The following is a 5,350-nucleotide window of genomic DNA, read 5'->3' as shown; positions in this document are numbered from 1 at the left end:
GTGACGGCTCTGGTCACGTGATGCCTTAATATGGGCTTATCCATATATGTTCATCCACGTCACTAATGTGATGCCCGCACTGTTGCGGAGCTGGTACTTACGACGGGCACTTATTGTTTTATCAGTACTGCGTACCTGACTCTACCGGCCTACTTTCAACACTAGTACAATATGTGCTTCACTACGAGTGAGTGGGGAATATTGGCATCACACAGTCACTGTTGAATATGCCATTCAATCCATTTTGAAAATAGTAATGCAATGTGGTTTTGTTTTGTTTGCTTTTTGCAGTAATGAAGAATGGAAAAGTTATATTAAAATTAAATTGGAGGGGGACTAGATTCAGCATTTCATCATGAACTCTGCACTTGTGAGAATTTAACTTCTTGAATACCCTGACAGGTACACGCAACATTAAGACTATAATCTGCTGTGCAAGCTTTCGTGCTATACCTCCCCCTCAGGTTTTGATTTATACATTTGCTCCCTCAATTCATGTCCTCTAATATTTGAAAGCTCTCTCCTAGCATTTTCTCTTTACCACAGAACGTCATCCCAATGTAACCTCTCTTGTTCTTTCTGCTTGCTGTTTCCTCACTCCTCTGTTAAACTTTTCTAATTTCTCTAACTTCCACACTCCTGCTTTTATCCACATGTTCTCCTCTTTCCTTCCCCTACCTTTGCATGTGTCTACACACTGCACCATTTGTACAGACCTCTATTGCAGCTATTTCTGCACTGCTCAATGAAAAGCACTCTTTAATATCCTATTCTCTGTGCCCCCTCTCTCTGCGCCCCCTCTTTTGGCGCCTCCTCTCTCTGCGCCCCCTCTCTCTGCGCCTATCTGTCTCATTCTCTCTACGTCCCTCTCTCTCTACATAGAGCTATCTCTGTCTCTCTCTACACCTATCTCTGTGTCTCCTTCTATGTTTGCTGATGTGTGGGATATCTCTTATAATCTTGAACCTGCTCATATACACATCGGGCCTCCCTGCCTCTGCCTCCCTGCTAAGAGTGTTAACCTATCTAATGTAATCCACATTCCTTTCCTTACTTTTCTCTTCCCTTCTCCTATGCCATCTGGAATGTCCGTTCTCTGACTAACAAGGCTCTAGTTGTACATGACCTCTTCTGCTCTCATCATTCACAATCAGTCATTCCCCTCACCCCATCTTACCTGTCCCACTGATTTGCCTCTGCTTAATTAAACTCTCCTCTGACATCTACTCTAACCTCTCTGCTCTCTCTCTCTTTCCGCTTAAACTAACAATCTTATTAACTCTTACAATGCTATCCTCCTATCTATATGCCCCCTCTAGGCTCTGACACACTTGTCCCTCTAGCCCACACCCTTGGCTAAATTCCCAAACATGTTCATCACACTTCCACTCGCTGTTCTTAATGCCTATGAAGGAAATCACACAATTGATATTTGATTTTTCTACAGTAAAAATGTCTCCAGTCCTGTATAAAGCTGCTCTCTGGGGCCAAACCACACTACTTTTTTTTCACATTCATCAACACTCAAATTTAATTTACGCTGTCTTTTTTTCCCTGTATTTGACTCCCTCCACTAACCTTCTCCTCACACTTGCCATCCTTCCTTCACTTCTCAAGCATTTGACTACTTCAGAGGCAAGGTGGATGCCACCCACAAGGAGATTCCTTCTGTCCCTTCCCCCTTCTCTCCTTCTACCTAATTCTCCTTCTGCATTTGACTCCTTTTCTTCTCTTACAGAGCTGGAAGCTAATCATCTTCTCTTCTCCCTCTACCACATGCCCTCTAGATCGTATCCCCTCACACCTTACTGCATCTCTTAGTCCCCACTCTCACCCACATCTTCAATTCCTCCCTATTCTCTGGCTCTTTACCCTCTTACTTTAAGCCTGTAGTGGTCACCCTTTTCTCAGAAACAACCTACACCCTATGTGCCTTACTAACTACCGCCCTGTATCCCTCCTGCTGTTTGTCTCCTAATTGCTAGAATGTCAACATTCTTAAATCACATGCCCTCCTGGATCCTTTACAACCTGCCTTTCGTACAGCTCGTTCTACAGACTGTGCTTAAAGCAAATTCCCAAGGTCACTTTTCCCTACTAATCCTACTTGATCTATCTGCTGCGTTTGATGCTCTCAATCACTCTCCTCCTTCATATTCTAAACTCTCTCTTGGTATCCGTAACACAGTTCTATCCTGGTTTTCATCATAACTTTCCTGTCACACATTCTCCATCTCTGTTGCTAACATGTCTTCGTCTTCTATTGATCTGTCTGTGGGTATACATCAGGGCTCTGTTCTGAGATCTCTCTTTCTCTCTACATACTATCATTTGGTGACCTCATCAACTCTTTGTGACAATCCTATAAATAACAAATACAAATATCAGGTCATGGGAATAAGTGATTTGGACATACACTACCGACACACTTTATTAAAGTGTGGCCGGTACCGCAAGCCGGGAGATTTCCCGGCTTGCTAGTGGCTGCCCCTCGGCGTGCCGCGCGTCATAGACGCGCGGTCACGCGTCTTCGGGAGCGTGCGCCCCCTGCACGCGCGTCCAGGGGCTCCCCGAGGGAGCCCTGGTGTCCCGCGATCGCGGGACAGCGGCAGGGGGTTCCGGGGGACCCGGCGGACCCGGCAGCGGTAGGGAGAGCACCCCGATCGGAGGGCGCTCTTCCGCTGCTTCGGCGCGCGCCCGTCACTCTCGGGCGCGCGCCAGGCTACTGCTGCGGCCAAGAACGGGCAAATGCTCGAATAAACTTGGCCGCAGCAGTAAAAGTAACATTTCGGAAGTGTGGACAACTAATACATCTTGTAGATTGCCTTTACAGTGTGATGTCATTGATTCAGTAGATTGTGTGCAGACCAGGACTGCAGTACAGTGTCACTCACATGGATGACTTGCGTGGTAGAAGCTCAAGAACAAGGATGTCAAACTCCAGTCCTCGAGGGCAGCAAACAGGCCAGGTTTTCAGGATATCCCTACTGAAAACCTGGCCTGTTTGGGACCCTCGAGGACTGGAGTTTGACATGCATGCTCTAGAAGGAGCACAGCTGTGGGTGGGAGGTGGATTTGCTTTGCATCAAATGGTTTGGAGCAAGGTTTATTGTATGTATTATCATAATAATGCAATGCTTAACTTTTATTTCAGGAGGGATGACTGCAGAACAGAAGTGAATATTGAAGCCATGTGTTCCTTTTCTTGCAAAAGAGAAAATTTGAAGGACAGTTGAAGAGAAGGAAAATTACTACACAGAGACAGATAAGCAATGTGTATATTTCTCATTTACCATTTAGTATTTGTCGTTTTATTGACTCCACACAATCCGGCTGCTACGGGTTTCACATTGAATATTTTCATCTCTACTCTACCCCTTCCTGTGATCTGAACAATGCAAGTTTTCGTTGATTCAATACATCATGAGTAGAGTGTGGCTACAGTATGAAGTAAAGACCCAAGGACCACATCTACTACCATTCATAACAAGAACATGTGCAGTAGCGCACAGCTGCAGTTCTATGTGATTGTTATGAAAGGTTGAGGTGGTTCAATTCTATGAATCTGGAGTGGGATGGATCCTGTTTGCATCATATGGTTTCATCTAGGCCAGTAGATTATATAACTCTCAGTACAGGTTACACATGGCATCAGTATTAGTGATTTAAAGAGGAGGAAAGCTTCAATGTGGAGAACAAAGCCAAGTAATGTTGAAGTTACTCCTTTTACCATTTACTTGGTCAGTCTGTACTGTCTACTCCCCACACAGCTGCTAAGGATCTTCCATTTTAAATACTTTCACCTCCTATTCTGCACTGCTTTGCTGCCCATTATTCAGAGATGCGTTCCAGTCATGTTTACCACTCTGAATCTCTCTGCAGTCATTGGTTCAGCACATCATGGGTAGAGCATGGCTACAGATACAGCAAGCTATTATTATTTTACCGGCTGATCATCCATAATATTGCATTAAAACATAGAATATCACTTAATTTCCAAAAGATTCAGTGATGCTGATAATGCAGAATCTCACAACATTTCCCATCATAATGCCATAATGCACCAGTGGGAGAAATAATCCTTGCTATATCTGTACATTGTGTGACGTATTACCTCCATGACCATTGAGAGCAAGTACATCTTCTGTATAGAGCGGCTGTGTTATGATGCAGTTATTGATCATCATTGACATAATCACAAGAATCTTATGCAAAGGGAAATTGTCCGCAGCGAAGTGAGATTTCAGCCCCCAAACGTCTGTAATATTAATGCAATGTCTTACTTTTGTTGCAGTGAACACTGAAGAGACGGATCTACTACAACACTGTACAGGATGAGCATACGCTACAAGCAGCAAAATGATCTTGCAGTTGACAGTATGTTGTTCTGGTAATGTGCACAATTATTATTTATGGGCTACACACCACAGTGCTGGACATATTCTGTTAACTTCAACTCTACTCCTAACATGGAGATGTCTTCCTGGTGTTACTGATTCAGTACATCATATGCACAGTGTGGTTATGATATGATGGATTGATTTAATGAACCCACCAACCAATGATGACATCTGCATCATCTTCTGTAAAGTGCAGCTACAGCATGATATTATCAGCATTTGGTGCGGTATAATCAGAGGTATCTATGTGCTTTTGTGCCTGTTTTAAGTCCTCCAGCTTAACGCCCCTACACCTCCCACTACACAGGCATACTTACTTATGCATACACTGACATCTGGCATACCTACACACACCCCAGGGCCACTTCCTTCCCCTGATGTCAGGGAGAGGATGGGCATGCAGAGTGCAGTAAGTCTCCACGTTACTCTGGCCAACAGTCTTGGCCTACCTCCAGCATCTGTCACCCACAACATCTGTTCCCTCCTTGTAAAGTGCTGAACTATCTCACCTGGGTCAGTGCTATAGCTGATCACAGTGCCCGATCAGGATGTCACTGTGACAGGCAGCAGTGCAGATTGACCGGTCAATCAATGCAGTGCCGCAACATATGCACTAAATGAGATTTCCGTGCCCCCAGTCAGGTTACTCCCTGGGCAGTGACCCTGCTCACACCCTCCCCTAGTTCCACCTCTGATCACAATTATCTCTCTTGGAGAGTGTAGCAAATTGGAGTTGGGGGAATCTCACCTCTGCCATGCATGGTCACAATCTGGGCACAGGACCCAAATAGTGGGCAATGTGGCACTTCTTACAGTAGAGAATAAGTAACTTTATTCTTTACTTGTGTATTAAGGACCTTATTTGCATTAAATTCAGTCCACATGGGACCAAGACTTTCTGGCTTACTGAACAAAGTGGAATTGTTTCGTAGAGGGTGGAGAATTGTATT

At 44.6% G+C, this 5,350-nt stretch overlaps 1 long non-coding RNA gene across 1 annotated transcript; it reads left to right on the top strand.

The window, feature by feature from the left end:
• Window positions 1-302: 302 nt before the first annotated feature.
• LOC142475346 (uncharacterized) lies at window positions 303-4,850 on the top strand. The gene is made up of 3 exons (XR_012790889.1): window positions 303-402; window positions 3,155-3,274; window positions 4,295-4,850. It is a non-coding gene; the product is annotated as an uncharacterized LOC142475346 (long non-coding RNA).
• The last annotated feature ends 500 nt before the right edge of the window (window positions 4,851-5,350 follow it).

The sequence above is a fragment of the Ascaphus truei genome, unplaced genomic scaffold, assembly GCF_040206685.1.
Source record: "Ascaphus truei isolate aAscTru1 unplaced genomic scaffold, aAscTru1.hap1 HAP1_SCAFFOLD_1181, whole genome shotgun sequence".
NCBI lineage: Eukaryota > Metazoa > Chordata > Amphibia > Anura > Ascaphidae > Ascaphus > Ascaphus truei.
This window is presented reverse-complemented; position numbering and strand designations above follow the sequence as displayed.